The sequence below is a fragment of the Vipera berus genome (assembly GCF_964194415.1).
Source record: "Vipera berus genome assembly, chromosome: 1".
In the NCBI taxonomy this organism is placed as follows: domain Eukaryota; kingdom Metazoa; phylum Chordata; class Lepidosauria; order Squamata; family Viperidae; genus Vipera; species Vipera berus.
Window position 1 is genome coordinate 13,607,673 of NC_138202.1, and position 17,468 is coordinate 13,625,140.

Consider the following 17,468-nt stretch of genomic DNA (forward strand, 5'->3'; position numbering starts at 1 on the left):
AACAAAGACTGATAATTTTATTTTTTACTTTCCACGTCAACCAGTCTGTGAAAGAAATAGTTATAGTTATAGTTATAGTTTATTTGATTTATATACCGCCCTTCTCCTTGGTGGGACTCAGGGCGGTTCACAGGGCATACATAAGAAACACTATACAAAAATTAAAAAGAATTAAATCCATGCCCAATTAAAACAGAAGTACAGATTAAAAACAATTAAAAGCCCATAATCCCCCATCAGGCCAGACCAGCTAATTCGAACAGATGGGTCTTCAGGCCCCGACGGAAAGTTCGAAGGTCTGGTGCCATCCGGAGCTCCACCGGCAATTGATTCCATAAAGCCGGAGCCCCCACAGAGAAGGCCCTCCCCCTGGGGGCCACCAGTCGACATTCCCTGACTGGCGGCACCCTGAGGAGGCCCTCTCTGTGGGAACGCACAGGGCGGAGGGGAGTCGATGCCGGCAGCAGGTGGTCCCTGAGGTAACCCGGACCCATGCCATGTAGGGCCTTAAAGATCGTGACCAACACCTTGAACCTCACCCGAAAGACAACTGGTAACCAATGCAGCTCGCGGAGCAAAGGTGTAACATGGGAGTACCGGGAAACTCCCAAGACAACTCTCGCGGCCGCATTCTGTACCAGTTGGAGCCTCCGAGTGGTCTTCAAGGGAAGCCCCATGTAGAGAGCATTACAGTAGTCAAGGCGAGAGGTCACGAGCGCATGAGTGACTGTACACAGGGCATCCCGGTTCAGATAGGGCCGCAACTGGCGCACCAGGCGAACCTGGGCGAAAGCCCCCCTAGTCACGGCCACTATATGCTCTTCCAAAGTAAGCCGTGAATCTAGAAGGACTCCCAAGTTGCGAGCCCTATCCAAATAATCACAGAAAGCCATATGACAGAGGACCATGCACGTGCAATGTTACTGCAGCCTCACTAGGATGGCGTGCATGGTTAAAATGGGCACTGTACCGTAGCTGCACATGGCAAGGGAATTTTCAAAACAATGGGGGAATTCTAGAGTAAAGAACAGATTGGATTCCTTATTAAGGAAATCCCAGAACTGCAAACATTTACTTCTACACGGTAACACAAAGAAGGCTATTGCTATACCCCAATTCACATGCTATACTGATTGTTACCAAGAGCTGCCTGGGAATTCTGGGAGTTGTAAACTACAAACCTGATTTATGTTTTACGAACAGCTGACTAGAGTGTCACATTTCTGAATGTCTTTCTCAGTGTGCAAATATGCATGCGAGGGAAATCCTCTCCTGGAGACATGCAAAGGTTAACAGCCAAGTCAAGGCACACTCTTTCCTGCCCACAGAACAGATGCAGAGTACTGCACATGCCAGCAGCTACTACTTGGTGGTTCAAGATCAAAGACCTCATGCAACCAAAAAGAAAGTTAACACCTGGCAGGCTCACCTTGTTTCAAATAAACTCAGTTCAATCTGAAACTACCCTAACAAAAGAAAAACTTACAACTCCTTCTAAACCTGAAGCTTTAAGTCAGCTTCTTCTCAGCCTAAATCAACCATACCTCAGAGAAAGAAACAAAGAGGGTAAAGCCTTAAGACCCTCATCACCTAAACTTTTGGTAGGGGATGGAGATGGATTTGGGTGGAGAAAGAAGAAAAGAAGCAAAGGATCATTTTATTTTAGCCTCTCAGACTTGGCACATGCATTGAATTCCCTCATCTTAATTAAGACTGTTCCCATATGTCCTTATACTGTAATTTCAGAATTTCCTCCCTATTTTATTTTTAAAAACTAACCTTTAGCATTCTTTGCAGAGAAAGCGGGGGTGAGGGGAACCTTATGTATTTCCTGGTCTGCAGTTCCTTTGGCAAAGGATTTCACACACTATCAATTTCAGATCTAGAAAGACCTGAAATAAAGGCAAGAAACTGGCTTTATGAATACAATTACAAGCAAACAAATTTTGGAAAGGGAGGGGGGGATAATATCTAATGATAACATTGTTTTATAGTCTGGAACAAATTCACTTAAGTTGATTCTTGGAAATTAAAAATGTAGACACCAAATACAGAACAACCTATAGTCTGGGGGAATGAAAGAACCACAGAAAATATAGAGATTTTGGAGAAAGTGATGGTATAAAAATACTTTGTATTTAACCCTGAAAAACACTATAGTTTTCAACAGTCTGTTGTGTAGATGGTTGGTACACAAAAAAGTAAGTATATTTCTTCTGCCTCTATGTAGTGGAACTATTTTCAACTGCCATGCAAAACTGGATCTAATCTACAAACATTTGCATCTCCTGAAACCACTTTCTAATTTACAACTCAGGTTGAACAAAACAAGCCACAGGTTTTGAGGAGGGGGTAGAAAGCACAAAGGCTTTGTGGGTTGCTGCGTGGAATTCCCCTACTTAAACTACAAAAAGATACATCACAGAAAGGACTGCAATAAGAAGCAGGGGTTGGGGAAGTGGGGGTAATACCATCCTAAAACATTGACAGTTGCCTGGACTCGAGGACCAGAAGCTAAATCTTCATGCTTATGTGTGAATAAAACAAAGAAACTGGAAGAAAAACAGAAGGTTGATTCAGTTGGGTCCAACAAACCTGTTCAATAAAGGAGAAAATCTCTCGCCAAGTTGCGCCCATCTTCAGTTTATGAATATCATGCCAATCGATCAGGCACAAAAACCTCTGACAGAATTTTTAATTCCCTTCCTTCCGTTCTTTTTCTTCTTCCATCCGCCTCCCCCTTTTTTTCTTTTCCACAAACACACCCTCATTATGGAGATTAGTAATAATTTGTTTAGAAGTATAAAGAGAGTAGGATGGGTAAAAGCTGGTTACCAATGGAAAATGAAAAGGGGGGAAAATGGCACTCACCTGTTTACTTTCCATCTCATTCCTTTTACAAAGAAGCATCTTAACATGCAAGGAAGCCCAGAAGCTCTAACCACTGGCGTCAATCTACCTCGGCTATGTTTAAAAACCTCACACACACACACACACACACACATATATATATATATATTACAGGCCTAGCATGCTGTTGCTTCCTTTCCATTGCAAAGGATAAAAAAGCAACCCCCCCTCCACCTTTACGTACACCCTAACCCTCCCATACCCCAAATTCAGTTTTCCCCACTTGAAGCCCTTTGAGATTTGGAAGAGGGAAAGGGTGAGAAGTTACATAAATCTCGGTGCCTGTGAACCAAGGCAAGCACCAACGACTGCTTCCACGCATCACAGAAATGCAGAGACAAGGAGAAAGGAGAAGGCAAGGCAAAAGAGCCGACTGGGCTTCTTTAGGAGGAAAAACTGTGGGGTACCGTCCTCCCGTCCCCCCCTTTTCTGCTCAGCATCCCTTCCACCAAACTAGGTTGGTGGGGGGGGGGGTGGGGGGGAGGAAGGAAGCAACAGGAAGGCCTTCCAGCCAAACCCTCCTCCTTTAGGCTTCCTCGTTTCTCCAGCCTTTGCAAGCCCCCCGCCCTGCCCTCCATAAAACGTGAAGAAAAAGTACGGGGCAGGGCGAAGGGAGGTTGCACTAAACTTTGCTCCATTAAATATAGTTAAGAGTAATAATAGTCCTTGCAAAATGTAAAAAAAAAAAAAGCTCTCCCTTCTCCTCCGCCTTACAAACTGAAACTTACTTTTCCCCTCCGCCACCACCGGCTCCCCACATTGGGACACATGCAGGGGGGCGTCCCCCCCCCCACCTTTGCTACAAGCCTACCCCATGAAGAAGAGCCAACCACGCTCTACAAAATTAGCCCTCCAGGGATAAAGCCGACACCTCCCACTCCGTCGCGACTCACCTGAGCTTCTTTCCCCCGTCCGGACTCTTCAAGGGTGGGGGCCCAAAGGTCTCTTCCCCCCCAGCCCCTCCATGGCTCGCGGTTGTCTCTTTAAGCCTCTTTCTGTCCCTCTCCTCCCCAGCAGGCAAAGAGCAACGCCTTTGCGCCAGCGGCGTACAGCCCACGGGTCTCCTATGACATTGACGTCACGGCGGCGGCGCAAACCGCGTTGGTGAATAGCGGGATCCGCTTCTGGAGCTTAGGAGACTCTCGCCGCCTTCTCTCTAAGTCTGGCCATCCGCTGGAAGGGAGGGGGGGCGGGCGCCCGTAAAGGGTTTTTGGCGCATGCGCCGAAGAGAGGGAAGTGGGGGGGGAGAAAGGAAAAGGAGAGGGCGCAGGCGGGAAGAGAGAGAAGCGTAGAGGTGACGGCGCGGTGGCTGCCTGGAGAGGACTTCCGGCTTTCTGTAGGATGCTGGCCGGGTCGCCCACGTGAAGGAAAAGAACCGGGCAAAGTCACACGCATTAGTACAGAATGCTGGGGCGTCCCAACGACGAATGTTACCCTAATAAAATCATGCCTGTGGTGATTTTGAATTAGGCCCCGATGGAATTTATTCTAAATTTGGGGATTCATACATTTACAGCAGGGGTCTTCAAACTTGGCCCTTTTATGACTTGTGGACTTCAACTCCCAGAATTCCTCAGCCAGCTTAGTCCACAAGTCATAAAAGGGCCAAGTTTGAAGACCCCTGATTTACAGCGACCACGCCCTTTATAATAAAGACCGTCCTTTCTTTCATAAAGCTATCCTTTAGATTTAATTATTTTCTTGGTTTTGTTCTTGGACTTTGTAAAACTTTTTTTTAAAAAAAAAAGCTTTTAAACCTTTAGGAGATTTTTTGGACGCCCTTTTTTCAGGGGTTTTTTTTCAAGAAAATATTCCTGTAAGGATAATATATTTGTAAGGATAGGGCCAGCTGATTATGAAATAAATCTGCACTGGAATGCATTGCAATTACCTCTTACCATTCATTTGTATGTTTTAAATTAATTTATTACATAATATAAAATACAAGTGCAAAAGCTTGACAGTGAAATACAAAGAAGAATAAGAAACCCCAACTACTGATTTAAAAAAACAACTAAAGAGAGAAGACCTTCCAATTATTCAGCATTTAAGTATTTTTAATGACTTACTGTGTGCCATCAAGTTGTTTCTGACTGCTAGCAACTACATACCATGTATATATTAAATATTTTCTGAGAATCTCTTATAAAAATATTTCATAAGAATCATGATTATAATGACAATAATCATTATCATTGTTTGACAATCTACTAATTGTCACATTTTTAAAAATTGCAATACCATGCTGTCATGCTTTAAAAAGTACTTTTAAAAAGAATGGAAAGAGATTAAGCCTGCATTTCTGCCTGCCATGGCTTTGAAAGACATAATACGGTATGTATGGTCTAGCTCTCAAGGTAATTGACTTGTTCCAGCTCAAACCACTGAAATGACCAAACATTTCTCCACATATAAAACTTTTCTGGATGCAAGAAACCTCTAATTATGCAAAGGAGCATTTGTTTGTGCTACAACCCTGCAGTCTAAATTCATAATACCCTACAAAACAAGATCAAAAACCTGTTTCCAGTCTACCATACAGTATGGATAGTCCTTGAGCATAATCGCAACTGAGCCCAAAATTTCTGTTGCTAAGTGAGACATTTGTTAGATGAGTTTTGCCCCATTTTACAACCTTGCTTGCCACAGTTGTTAAGTGAATCAGTGCAGATGTTAAGTTAGTAACACAACTGTTAAATGCCAAGCATCTAAGTTTTGATCATGTGACCATGGGGATGCTGCAATGGTCTTAAGTGAGAAAAATGGTCATAAGTCACTTTTTCCAGTGCCGTTGTAACTTTGGACAGTCACTAAACGAACTGTTGTAAATTGATTACCGTACTGTATTTTGAAGCAGAGTGAAAGTGGGGGTGGAAGCAGTGATGGGATTCAGATATGTGAACAACCTGTTCTCTGTGTGGATGCCGCTTCCGGAAGTCCATTCTGGGCCTGGGCAACAAAAAATTAGCTATCGGTTCTGCCGAACTGGTGCGAAGTGGCTGAATCCCACCACTGGGTGGGGGGAAGATACAGGTAAGATCAAGCCTCCTTTGAGTCAAGTACGAGGACGGATGACAAAATCTACTTTTTTAAGGTACAGTTCAAACATGGTTTCCCACTGTCATCTGGAATTGTTGCAATTAAATATTCTAATCTGTAGCTCTGATTTTCTGATGTTCCAACTGAACACTGTAGAACTAACCTCCTTAACTTTTTCAGATCAACCAAGGTTAGCTAGGTGCTGCCATCTAGTGTTGCCCAGCAACCACTATCAGAGATAATCTGCTTTCTAGTACTGGAGGTAATAGATGGCCAGCCATCTTGCAAAAACTAAATGGCTCCTGGCTAATCAGAAATATCTTTTGACGTCCTTTGAAAAACAATATTTTCTTAGGAAGATATATCAGTACTGTGGGCTCATCAACACAAACCTTTGGTGCCAATGCAGACTAATTGATATGTCCCATTCTGGCACTGCAACTCCCAAAAGATGTTTTGTTGGTCACAGCCCATCCCGATGACCGCCTCCATTTGGGAGTTTGCATTTCAGTTCCCATAAGCTGGTGAGTCCAAAAAGTGCTTTTCAAAAGGCAACTGGACCTTCCTGCTTTTTACCTTGAAAATGTTTTGCTTCTCATCCAAGAAGCATCTTCAGTTCTGACTGAATGGTGAGGAATAGAAGGATTTATGTGCTTTGCAGAATATAAATCTGTTGAATATAATAAATGTGTTCTGCAAGGTACATAAAGCCTTCTATTCCCCTCCATTCAATCAGAACTGAAGAAGCTTTTTGGATGAGAAGTAAAACATTTTCAAGGTAAAAAAAAACAAGAAAGTCCAGTTGCCTTTTGAAAAAGTACGTTTGGGACAACCTGAATGACATGAGTGATGGGGGATTTCCATAGACACAAACTGGAGAGGTTCAGAAAAGGAGAAATGAACAGCCTTGGTGGAGCAGTGGGCTAATGCCTCCTTAAGTAACACCAGCTGCCTGCAATTAGTGCAGGTTCGAGTCCCACCAGGCTCAAGGTTGACTCAGCCTTCCATCCTTCCCAGGTAGGTAAAATGAGGACCCAGATTGTTGGGGGCAATAAGCTGACTTTGTAATAATGCCGCTTGGGGGGGGGAAAGCCCTAATAAGCAGGCATATACATAGAATGAAGGCTATTGCTAAGCACATTGATTTGTGCTTTAAATTGTAAGCCGCCCTGAGTCTTCGGAGAAGGGCGGGATATAAATGGGATTAAAAAAAGAAGAAGAAGATGGAGAGTAAAAACTAAGTTCCATGAAGAATAAGTAAAGGATAATAGGACAGCAGTTTCAAACACTTGGAAGAATATGTAGAAGGCCCAAACATATTCTTCATTGTTCCAGAGGGCAAAAATATAGAATAATAACTTTAATTGTCAGACTGATGAAGCCATTATCTCAAGAGATGATATTTTCTCTTCCTAGAATACAATCAAGTAAAGGGTTTGGATTCCTGCACGGACCCTCAATATATGCTACTGTACAACAGAAAAGATGCAGAAAAGGACAGCTGAACCTGTCAAGGCCTTCGGGATGTAAGGTTTTACACTTAGCCTCACAATTGCCCCAGCATGACTCAGGAATTTAAAAGAGCCAAAAGAAACTCCTGAGCCGAGGTTTCAGCAAGCAAACAACTTTTATTTTGATCAAAATAGAGTTGGGTGGCCACATCTCTCTTCGTGGCTGGTAGAGAGATGAAGGCAACAACCAGGAAAGATGTCTTCCACCTTTTATACCTTTCCAGAACAAAGAGATCTGGTCTTGGTACTAGGAGCCAAAAGGTACAGAAAAATAATTCCTAGATGATGACTCATACACAACAACCCAGGCTCCACCATAATTCCTTTTCCCCCTCCCCTTAACATGCTCTTTTCATGTAAGCAATCACCTGTACCTAAAGCATGAAACATTTGCTTTTATATAACTAATTTCCCAATATAAAGCACCTACAAAGCTGCTTGCACATAAACAAAGATATATATATATATATATATATATATATATATATATATATATATATATATATATATATATATATATATATATATATATATATATATTTTTACAAAATATCACTACTAATATCAATATTCCTAACATCAACCCAGGGGAGGGGGCGTAGAAAGTCAGAAGGCATCTTTCATAAAAGCAGGCTTTGTTCAATACATGGAAAATGACCCCCATCAATGTTGCTTGCTGTCAAGTTATGCAAAGGAATTATTTCATACAGTAATTATCGCCACAACCACGTTTTTTCCTTTCTCTAGAAGAGAGAAATTCTTCTCCTGTTTTACCCCTAGCCTTTCCAATCTGAGAGTTAATTGTGATTTTAATTTTTCAAAATCTGATTTTACTTGTTCATGTTGTATTTTTTTCTAGTTAGCCTCATTGAATGTCTTCTGGATAGGAAAGTGATGTATACAAAAAAAATGTGAAATCACAGCTGTCAATTATTTAACTGGTGTTGGCCTTTTTTACATGTCAAGTTCTTCCCAAGAACCTAGGATGTTGTGTTAACCTTGTTATCTCAGTGAACCTAAATGATCAGAAATCTAGCAGATAAAAGAATTTCATCAAGGAAAATGTCAAATAAGGAAACATTGTCATGTTACATAGGAATAACTTCAATATTGTACTTCACAATGGGATTAGATAAATTTGTGGAAGAACAACAGAAACTTTGTTTACATATTGGGGGTGTTCAGTGATCCCATGATGTATAAACCAAGCCCATAGAACTAGTTTATGTTTCTGCATGTTGTTTCAATCCAGGAAATTGGTCATATTTGGAAAACCACCATTAAGGTTAAGGTTTATTAAATTTATATGCTGCCCTTCTCCCTGAGGACTCAGGGCGGCTCACAACAATAAAAAGTTAAAAGATATAAATACAAAAATTAAAAGAGAATTAAACAATATAAGAAATAAGAACAATTTAAACCAATAAAAAACCAAATTTAAAAACCATGATCAGTCCAGGCCCGCTTGTTGGAATAACCAGGTCTTTAGGTCACGGCGGAAGGACCGAAGGTCAGGGGCCATCCGCAGCTCCGGGGGCAGTTCGTTCCAGAGGGTCGGTGCGCCCACAGAGAAGACTCTCCCCCTGGGGGTCACCAGCTGGCATTGCCTGGCCGACGGCACCCTGAGGTGGCCGACTCTGTGGGAGCGAACCGGGCGATGGGAGGTTGACATTGGCAGCAGGTGGTCTCGCAAGTACCCTGGGCCTAAGCCATGTAGGGCTTTAAAGGTGATTATCAGCACCTTGAATCGCACCCGGAGGACAACCGGAAGCCAATGCAGCTCGCGCAGGAGTGGTGTAACATGGGAGTATCAAGATACTCCCATAAGCACCCGAGCGGCCGCATTTTGCACCAGTTGAAGCCTCCGGGCACACTTCAAGGGCAGCCCCATGTAGAGAGCATTGCAGTAATCCAGGCGAGAGGTGACAAGGGCATGGGTGACCGTGCATAGGGCATCTCAGTCCAAAAAGGGGCGCAACTGGCGTACCAGGCAAACCTGTGCAAAAGCCCCCCTGGTCATGGCAGTTAGATGATCTTCCAAATTAAGCTGTGAATCCAGGAGGACACCCAAGTTGCGGGCCCTTTCTGAGGGGGGCAATAGCTCCCCCCCATCAGAAGAGATGGAACCTGTTGGACAGTACGAGATGCCGATATCCACAGCCACTCGGTCTTGGAGGGGTTCAGCCTGAGCCTGTTCCTTCCCATCCAGACCTGCACCGCCTCCACATTCATTAACCTGAATGTGGATATATTCTACAAAGCCAACCAATGTGTTAAACCATTTTTTTTCAACTGTGGTTTCTCTTATAACAATAAGTAGCTGAGTGGTGGCTGGGTTGGAATAACAGATGAAGCTCACATATTGTGGATACTCAACAAGGAAGAATAGTAAACCACCTTTAAAAGAAGAGCTGGCTAAGTTGGAAGGTGGTTAAATGTGTCATCATCTTGGAATCATTGCATTGCCAGAAGAGATCAAGTCCACCCCCACCCCCACCCCCACCCCATGAATTCCATTGATCCTTATTTAGCACCAATTTAGCTTTCACTGTTGGTTGACTAGATTCTTGTATAGAGGTAGCCAGTGCTTTTTTTGTAAAAAAAAAGGTGCTGGAACTCACACACATCATACAACCCGCCTTGCCTACCCTACAAGGTTCCATCCAAAAAAGGTGCCGGAACTCCGTCCTGGGCGTTCTATGACAAAAAAAGCTCTGGAGGTAGCAATAACAAACTCTTCTGTGCTTTGAACTCAACAAATGCTCCTGGTTATTTGTGACTGACACCATCTAGCCCAGGGGTAGGCAACCTTGGCTCTTTTATGACTCGTGGACTTCAACTCCCAGAATTCCTGAGCCAGCATGGCTGGCTCAGGAATTCTGGGAGTTGAAGTCCACAAGTCATAAAAGAGCCAAGGTTGCCTACCCCTGATCTAGCCCAAGGGTGATGGCTCTTGAGCTGCTGCAACTAATGTCTAAGACCCTTGATCTGGGTAAATGATCCAATTGGATTTTTGTCATGAGCATTGGACCCTTTACTGACGCTTGCTGATTCATACAGTATGAAGACAGTTGCCAAACGTACTCAGGGATTAAGACGAATAAGAGAAATAATGAAGACCCAATCAATTGTTTTTGAGAACATATGGTCTTTTCCAGCCCTGAATCAGCCTAGTAACTAAAAATTCTTTATTATCATCATTAACCAACTAACCTTAAATAGAAACGCCATAAGATAACCGATAAAGCAATAAGTTGATACATACTCTGGCATGAGCTCAATAATTAAAAGATTTTTAGCCATCACTTTCTTCCAAAAAGTTTCCTTTCAAGAAACCAAAATTGGAATTAAATCTTGAATACTGGATTACTAATTTCTTAAAAGTTCTCTGCTGTTTTTCTCTCCTGTGTTTCAGCAACTATTTATTTATTTATTTATTTATTTATTTATTTATTTATTTATTTATTTATTTATTTATTTATTATTTAGATTTCTATACCTGACTCCCTATATCTGACTCCCTTTATGTTTTTGGGGTTTAAACCAAAAAAAGTCATCATATTTTTAGATTTAGATGAAATGCAACATAGCCAAAAGGAAAAGGAAAAAAACACCATTCAAGGTATATAAAAGGAAAGGCTATTCCAAGTACAAAGAGAGCTGAATGCCAAAACAAATCTATAGGGAGAACGAGAAGCAAGGCAAAAGGGATTTTGTTGAGTGTAACAATCAAATGCTGTACAGCAGTGTTTCTCAACCTTGGCTACTTGAAAATATGGGGGCGAATTCTGAAAGTTGAAGTCCATATATCTTCAGGTTGCTAAGAATGAGAAATACTGCTGCACAATACCCAAAGTTTCCCATTCCCATTCGTTCTTCTGACCACTCATATGGACGCATCCATCCGATCCGGAAGTCAAGGCCATTTTAGAACGACTGCTGCCTCCTCTTCCCATAACTTGGTCTCTAAAATAGGGGGAACGTAACGCGCGTTTGAAAATCTGGCAGCCAGAGTGGAAAAGCGGTTTTTGCGACAACAAGCGGTATGGTTTTACGACAGTGTTAGGACAGCTTTCTTTTAACCCTTTCCTATGCGGATATTTTTATCCTCTTTCTTTTCCCACGACGGAGAAGTTTTCATGAACCAGACTCGGTCGGGAAATTTATTTCATCTTTCCCATCTCCAAGAAAAAACTAAATAAATAAATAAACAAATACCAACGTATACTCCCAGAAAGCTGACAACCAGCTCTCCCCATTTATCCCCGATCTGATAGAGGGCAAACTTTATTGACTTACAATAATTAATGCTCAATCTGCCTCTTCGACGGTTTCTAACGATTTCTCTTTAAAATTATTTTAAGGAAGTGGTCAAACAACTTCTGTCTTGTGTCAGCGAATTCCAATACTTAAAAAAGCAGGGGGGGGGAAAGGAGATTGAGTGACTCTATTCCCCCCCTCCCCACTTCATTCCCTTTCAAAAAGGAGAAGCGTTCTGCTTAATCAGTAAGGATGCATCACAGCCAAAATTTAGATATGGACTAACACAGGACTAACCAGGTTCATTTAGGAAGTCCATGTGCATGGACAAAAGAATGGACAATTGTCCTGCTGCTTTGCAGCAGCTGATACTTAGGTGGGGGCCACATTCCCAAAGGTTAGCAAGAAACTCAAAGCCTCCATAATTTTCTCCAATTCCTTTTTAAAATAATCTAAATCACAACATATGATGGCTGTAAAGGGCACAATTATGTCTTCAATCAAAAAAGTCCTCTTAACATCCTGACTCTACCTGCATTTCACTTTTATGGATGAACCTAAGTTCTCACACTGAAAGGAAAAAAAAACCCCTTCCAAAACATTTCCAAAACAATGCACAGTTTCATATATTTTTATTACATCGTCCTCCACTTACCTTCAGCTTTAGGTTTATTTCCCACTGTTCATCCAGGAGCTAAGGTTGCATATATAGAATTCTAAGTTTGAAGTTCTTCCAGTCCAACCTCCTGCCCAAGGCAGTAGTCCTCATGCCGTCTCAGACAAATGGCTAGAAAAGTTAATTTTAAGAGTGTCTGCCTCTATAGCAGAGGTGTCAAACTCGCTGTGTCACATAACGTGTCGCAATGTATCATGACTTTTCCCCCCTTCCCGGAGCTGGGAGGTGGGGCGCGCAGCTTCTGCATGATGCATCTGGCCCACAGGCTGGCAGTTTGACACCCCTGCTCTATAAGTAATCTGTGTTTAAAAAATGTGGAAGAGGAACAGATTTTCTGGACAAAACGGTGACTGATCTCAACGTGGATTAAAAATGGCAGGCTACAAGAATGTTAGGGAAAAAGATGCTACACTGGATATATAAAAGAAACCAGTTGATATATTAATAATTAAAAGGGATCTAAAAATAACAAAGGAAGGAATATAAAGTTGATTTATCTAATCAAGGTTAACATAGATACATACAGTATGTTTTTTTTTTAATCCCATTTATATCCCGCCCTTCTCCAAAGACTCAGGGCAGCTTACAATTTAAAGCACAAATCAATGTGCTTAGCAATAGCCTTCATTCTATGTATATGCCTGCTTATTAGGGCTTTCGCGCCCCCCCCCAAGTGGCATTTTTACAAAGTCAGCTTATTGCCCCCAACAATCTGGGTCCTCATTTTACCTACCTCGGAAGGATGGAAGGCTGAGTCAACCTTGAGCCTGGTGGGATGCGAACCTGCACTAATTGCAGGCAGCTGGTGTTACTTAAGGAGGCATTAGCCCACTGCTCCACCAGTGGGGACATCTCTTACCAGAAATAACATTTAATAATGTTATTTCTGGTAATGCTTAATGGACTTTTGTAGATCAGGAGTGAAAATAACTAGGTTTTAAATGCGTATGGAGTTTCTCAGTCATCCAGGTCATGGTTGTCCCAAAGGTGCTTTTTCAAAAGGCAACTGGACTTCCTTTGTTTTTGCTTGAAGACGTTTCACTTCTCATTCAAGAAGCTTCTTCAGTTCTTCAGTTCATTCGGAATGATCAGGTTTTAAGGACTTGCTTATAGATACAAAAGGGGATATGGAAAAAAGATAGTTGTATTTTTTAAAGAGAAGATGACAAGTTACTAAAATTGTCTAAACTTGTATATTGTATGTTTAGGTGTATGTCATGTATGTGTTTCACTTTGAGAGTGGGCAACTAAATTTCATTTTTGATGTGTGCCGTTGTGCCCACAGTAAAAAAATGACAATAAAGGCTATCTTATCTTATCTTATCTTATCTTATCTTATCTTATCTTATCTTATCTTATCTTATCTTGTCATCTTATCTTATCATCTTATCTTATCTTATCTTATCTTATCATCTTATCTTATCTTGAAGGGGAAGTCATTTCTTTACATATTTTTTCTTTTACTATATTCCTATTTTTCTTTCCGTTTTTCTATTTTTTTCTTTTTTCTGCACCTTTTATTTTTTGTTATTTTTTTTTAGTTTATAGTTTTTATTATTCTAATTTTCAATGCAATTGCCTTTTAGAATAGAAACTGTTATTGTGTGGGGAGCAAAAGCTGGCACAAGATCTGGAGAGAAGAGATCTTGCTCCAGTAGCTTTCCTTTTCCTACTCTGGCTGAATGAAGCTGCCCTTTCCAACTGTTGACCTTCTGGCGTCCCATCTGCCCACAACCCAAACTCCTAACTGATGTCCAGTTGGCAGATGGCAAAGAGATGCTGTGTGCACATTGAACATTCACATACTCCAACTCTCCTGCTGTAGATCCACGAGAGAGTGGCGTTTACTTTCCCTTAGCATCACTAGTGGGAAGGGTGATGGGAGGGTGTAATTTGGATTGATAGGTCATCGTAAGCTTTCTCCCACTTGGCACTGGGAGATGGAAGGTGTGTAACCCTTTCGGTTTATCTCTGTTAAGCTGCTTGGAGCTTTGAAAGCCAGTCTCTTGTTGATGAGAAATGGGCTGTGAAAGAACTCAATATTTCAGGGCTTTAATCAACTTGAATAAGATAAATGGAGCAGATGCGAGTTTCCTTTTAAAGAGACAGAGAAGTCAAATAGTATTTAGATTTGGATTCATTTTGCAGGGTTACTCTAGATGCAACTCTTTCAGGGATTCTAGCTATATATTTACTTATAGAGGCAGCCTGGCTTCAAACAACCCTGGGTGGATTACTTTTTTAAAAGGAGGAATAACAAAATATAAAGAAATAAAACATATAATAATAATAATAATAATAGGGCGGTGAACAGGGCAATACATGTTAAAAAACAAGAATACAAAAATTAAAAGAGATTAAACAAGATGCCCAAGAACTATAACAATAAGTTAAATACATAAAAAGCAATAAAAACCCAAACCCATCGCCCATCAGGCCAGGCCGGCTTGTTCGAACAGGTAAGTCTTTAGGTCGCGCCGGAAGGAGCGAAGGTCGGGCGCCATCCGGAGCTCAACCGGAAGATGGTTCCATAAATCCGGCGCGCCCACAGAGAACACCCTCCCCCTGGGGGCCACCAGTCGACATTCTTTGACCGGTGGCACCCTGAGGAGGCCCTCTCTGTGGGAGCGTACTGGGCGGAGGGAAGTTGATGCCGACTGCAGGTGCTCCCTGAGGTATTCCGGACCCATGCCATGAAGGGCTTTGTAGGTCATTACCAGCACCTTGAATCTCACACGGAAGACAACTGGGAGCCAATGCAGCTCGCGGAGCAGGGGTGTAACATGGGAGTATCGGGAAACTCCCAACACAACTCTCGCGGCTGCATTCTGTACCAGTTGGAGCCTCCGAGTGGTCCTCAAGGGCAGCCCCATGTAGAGAGCATTGCAGTAGTCCAGACAAGAGGTCACGAGCACGTGAGTGACCGTACATAAGGCATCCCGGTCTAGATAGGGCCGCAACTGGCGCACCAGGCGAACCTGGTGTAGAAGCCCTACCTGGCAGAAAAGAGAGGTTTTCAGTAATTTTCTGAATGACAACAGCTATTCTGAATGACAACAGCTATTCGAAACTCTGGGCAGAGGCCATTGCAGAGGGCAGGCACTGTGACAGAAAAGGCATCTTTCCTAGAGTCCTAATAAATAAAGCTAGTCCTTGAGTTATGACCACAATTCCTGTTGATAAGCAAGACAGTTGTTTAGCAACTTATGCCCCATTTTACAACCTTTCTTGCTACAGATGTTAAGTAAATCACTGCAGCTGTTAGTAACACGGATGTTAAGTGGTTTCTCCATTGACTTTGCTTGTCAGAAGGCTGCAAAAAGTGATCACAAAATCCTGGGACACCACAATCATCCATAAATATATTCCAGTTGCCAAATACCTGAGTTTTGATCATGTGACCACAGGGATCCTGCAACTGTTGTAAATGTGAAAAATGGTTATAATTCATTTTTTCCAGTGCCATTGTAACTTCAAATGGTCATTAAACAAACTGTTGTAAGTTGAGGACTACCTGTACGGAATACAGAATAATAGAGTTGAAAGGAGCTTGGAGATCTTCTAGTCCAACCCCCTGCTCAAACAGGAGGGCCTGTATCAGCAGTCCCCAACCTTGAAGGCTTGGTGGCCTGGCTGGGGGGGGGGGCAGGGCGGATGTATGTGTGCCCACAGCCTTTGTATGAGTGGCAAACGTGCACACATGCGAACAACACCCCGGCGTGCACATGCACGAGTGCCCACCGGCTTCAGCTTGTGCGAGTTGCACATGCGCTCCGGCCAGCCACTTGTGCAGCCCAATTCCAAATAGGCCATGGCCTGGCAGTGTGCCATAGGCTGGGGGTTGGGGCCCCCTGCCCTATATCATTTAAGATAAATGGCTGTCCAATCTTTTTTTTTTTTGAAAACTTCCAGTGTTGGAGCATTCACAACTTGAGGGCAAGTCCTTCCACTGATTAATTGTTCTGATAGAAAATTTCTCCTTAAAGCTGTCTTTGATAAGCTTCCGTTCTTTACTTCTTGTCCGGGCCTCAGTGTAAATGAACATTGTTTAACTGAAGGGACTCAAAGAGCATCCATGGTTGCTATCCTCTTCACTGGATGGACAGAAAGAATTGGAGATTTACCAGTTTTCTGGCCTTATTGCAGCGGCTCCCAGCCTTTTCTATATTCTGCACCCCTAAAACGCTTCTGATATATTCTCTCACCCCTTACAAATGTTCAAAATAATGGCAAGGAATTATGCATATACACCATACTTTTAAAAACCCAAGTTTTCGCACCCCCTGGAATATCGACTCACACCCCCGGTTGGGAACCCCTACCTTATTGTATTGCTTGGAGATGGATTTATTCATCTAAATAATTCCTACAGATAACCCTTCATGTGGAGAGGAAGTCCACTTTCATATGTACAAAATAAGAATTCAGATTTATTTTCAAAATAAAAACAGAGCAGACCACCCAGAGACATCTGTGAGCCTCCATCTTTGGTTAGCATCTGGTATATTATCAGCAAATCTTAACATAGCGGAGAGGATGGAGGCATTGTCCCAACTGTAGGAACAGATCAACAGTTCTGATTTAACAGATTTAAGCGAGGTGTCTTGCTGACCCTTTAAGGCAGAGGTCCCCAACCTTTTGGGCACCAGGGACCGGTTATGTGGAGAGGTTTTTCCGCAGACCAGAGGGGGCATGGTTTTGTGTGATGCCTGCATCCTGCAGATGGGACTTTGCTTGTTTGTGTGGACCAGGTGCTGGCATGCTGCGGCCTGGTACTGGTCCACGGACTGGGGGAGGGAACCCCTCCTTTAAGGCACCGTTGTTCAACATTGGTGGCTTTAAGGTGTGTGGACCTCAAGCTATGCTGGCTAGGGACTTCTAGGAGTTGAAGTCCACACATCCTAAAGCCACCAACATTGAGAATCACTGCTTTCTATTGAATATTTTATTGGCTAAGTGTATGATTGGACACACAAGGAATTTTTCTACGGTGCATAAACTCTCAGTGTGCGTACAAACAACAAAGCGGTATGTCATAGATCATAAATCGTAAGATACAAACAAAAAGTGAT

At 42.5% G+C, this 17,468-nt stretch overlaps 1 protein-coding gene across 3 annotated transcripts in view; it reads right to left on the reverse strand.

Annotated features, from left to right (window-relative positions):
- Nucleotides 1-4,051, reverse strand: part of CSNK1G2 (casein kinase 1 gamma 2) — a 97,328-nt gene extending 93,277 nt beyond the window's left edge. For all 3 annotated transcript variants that reach the window (XM_081313943.1, XM_081313944.1, XM_081313942.1), the window contains exon 1: nt 3,804-4,051. The gene's annotated coding sequence lies outside the window, so the exon portion shown is untranslated. The remainder of the gene's footprint in view (nt 1-3,803) is intronic.
- Between the last annotated feature and the right edge of the window lie 13,417 nt (nt 4,052-17,468).